The sequence below is a fragment of the Gastrolobium bilobum genome, unplaced genomic scaffold (genome assembly GCF_033153095.1).
Source record: "Gastrolobium bilobum isolate Gb01-03AN ecotype WA unplaced genomic scaffold, APGP_CSIRO_Gbil_v1 utg21887, whole genome shotgun sequence".
Classification (NCBI taxonomy): Eukaryota; Viridiplantae; Streptophyta; class Magnoliopsida; order Fabales; family Fabaceae; genus Gastrolobium; species Gastrolobium bilobum.
Window position 1 is genome coordinate 13,477 of NW_026896645.1, and position 3,369 is coordinate 16,845.

Here is a 3,369-nt window from a genome sequence, read left to right on the forward strand (position 1 = left end):
ATCACATTTGTTTCCTTTATGGCATGTCTGTCAAGCTAGACCATATTCCGTTACGGACAATCATACTCTCAATGAACCTTGTTCAATGCCATCCATGGCGATTCTATCAACTTCTTCCTTATACATATAATACATAATTAATTCATCTCCCCTATGCTTAATCAATACTACCTCCTTATGGATTTAAATCCCATATTTCGATACATCTCAATTTAACAATTGACCAACATTATAATTTCAAGTGGTCAAATCCCATAGGATTAATCATCAATTATTCTATTTATTTCTCTGCATGAACCATCTCAATTTGTTTAAGTGTACATCATCCATCAAGGACTTATAACTTCTAGTCAACATAAAATATTCAAACTCATGCCTAAGCATATCTGTTCATCATTTTCAATAACCCAACAGGTTCTAATCTTCCACCTTGATGAAGTCCCTCCACCACGTCCACCTGGACATAATTGTTTTTACTATACAACACATATACTTGGAAGCTTCACCAATACCTTTTCCATACTATGGACTCATCTCAATTATATATCTTTATTATTCATGGTACTACAAGGTTCATCCATGCAATACCGTACATATCATAGATTTGTTTACAACTTTCACTTACAATCCAGCTTTATAAATTTCATCTACAAGGTCAGACAAAACATTTAAGTATGTTTCCCTGAAGTCCTATAATATTCATATTTTACTTACTGCCATCTCTTGTCCATGAAGCAGTCAACACTGCATCCACAACATCAGGCTAAAGACTTACATTTGGTGCTCCACAGTTGCCACGTAGGCTTCTTACGATGACTACGCATGTAACACAAAGGAATGGGTTGATCAGACCCACACTAAGGAATCACATATGCAGTAATCGATAAGAATCTACATACAACTATGCAACACACAACACAACTATATATACATTATCAGAGTTCCCTAACAAAACTGCTCTGATACCATAAAATGTAACAGCCCGTTACGTACCGGTATTGTTAACATTAATTATGATATTAAGCGCAGTTACAATCACAGCAGTTCATTTATAAAAACGAGAATAAATTTTTTCCGACTATTACGCGAGCATTTAAATCATAAAAAGGCGTAATAATTAAAAGCTGTGACCGTAACCGTAAACTCTTGCGGAAGACTTATTTAAACTGTTTTTATCACTTACGTTACTTATTATAAGTTACTAAGGAGTTCCCATAAACTCACTTAGCCAATTTCCAACTTTACGTTTTATACCAATTCGAACATGTTACACTCTAAGTTTTTCTGCGACCAAACCGATCGCAACCAACCCTACTTCTCAGATTATATCTTTGTGTTACTTAATTCCCTTTTTAACAAGCTAAAATACGCTCAATTCGGAGCTCATTTGCTCCGGTTATCGCCGTTTGAAGTTGGATAAGCGATTAGCCCAAACAACCCCAAAAACAGCTCCAAACCACTCACATTGCTCGAATTACTGCACTCAATCCACTCAACCATTTGCCCTCAAATTTTTATCCTACAAACTAGGCACCTCAAACTTCATTTTGATATATCACACGCTCAATTTGACCGAGAAACGAAGCGGGAATTAATTTCCCAAATCCGGTCCAGAATCTGCCTCAGGTGCAGGGGCACATGGGCAGTCCGTGTTTCTCTATTTTTTTCAGGCCGAAGATCAACCCAGATTTTCCTCAAATTTGGACACAAGGTAGAGGACATCTCAACCTTCAAAATGGCGTATGGCACGTCCCTAGGGGACTTCTATGGAGGGAGATATGCTCTCCCGAAGTTCGCCTAAAATCTGCCAATTCTACAGAAAATTCGCCAGAGTTTCCTTTGTTTTTCCAATAATCCCAAATTTGTAAAAGATCATTTAACCTCAATTGTACCTAATAAACACATGATAATACAGTAATAATCCAATGGGTGGCACACACAAGGACCAACAACGCCTTGGGGCACTTACAACCCAATCCAGTTTATAGTTATTAAACATAGAGTCCATATTAATCATTCTTAAGTAGTTGCAATCACTAACACCTTTTTCATGCATATTTCCATCATACATATTATAATAACCTAAGATAAGCCTAAGGCCCTTCCATCATAGTTAGACATGCATCAATACTATTACAATATGGCTTTACAAATTACAACTTGAAACTAAAACTTCAAATTACATTCTTCTAAAATTTCAACTTAATTAAAAGACAACATAACCAAATACATCACTACTAGACTTAGGCAAAATGGCATGAACAAGATGCTAACGAAGCTACTAATAAATACAAATGACATGTTCATGCCCTAAGTCTAGCCTAGGCCACACGGCCAACAAAATGCAAAATAAGAAACGCTCCATCGCTCACTCTGCGGGCCTCTTGCCCGAGGCTCCTGCTCCACTGCTACCTCCTGAAATAAATGCCCCGAGACGGGGTGAGATATACGAATATATCTCAGTAACCAAGAGGTTCTGGAGAAAACTCCACCCAATGGTTCACTTCGATGCATATCAATAGAATACAACCACCACTTTGAAAACGGGATGTAGCAAGGGATTTAGAGAATGGGGAATATAAAGAAAACAAAATACGACGATACGGGATGGTAACCCCAATTCCACGTACGCCCTCGGCATATATAAGCCTATGGGTATCATCCAAGGTGTGTTCACAGAAACCACAACCATGATGCCCAAACCAACCAAAACGCCAAAGACATTCCTAGTGTGCTCCTACCCGGATCACACACCATGACACGCAGTCAACTGGAACTCCCTCCTGGAGACCTATCCAGCGGAAGTCCGAAAATGCCCGAAGGCTAATAAAACTGTCTACTGGCCAGAGACTCGGTATTGCAGTACCCATAGCAATAATGCATGCATGCTCATGTGTTCTATACTATTCATACACACTTCCTACCGTTGCCATCAACTGGCAAGGTGGAACAGAAAAGGGGAACAAGCCCCAGTACCAAGAGGTTACCTTAAATCGTGTTTCCACAAGCTCCGCAGCAGCTTATCCCTCAACTCGGTACACAGCGGAATGCCTCAATCCACTTGGTCCAAGACCAATGGCAACTCACTGAATCAAGATTCGGGATTCAAGTCGATGTACGGAAACCTATAAAATCACATACAACCATCAGTACGCGTCAAATAACGTCAAAACGTCAAAAATCACAAAATCTCCCCATCCACCCTTGATGGTTCGGCCAAATGAGTGTTAATTTGAGATTTATTTTTCTAAATTTTCTTTCTCATTTTAGTACCCATCCTTGGGTTGCCATAAAGCCATTTCAAATGTCGTTTCGCCGTTTTACGTCTTTTAAGCATCGTTTCGCTAAATATTTCGCTTTGGGCTCATT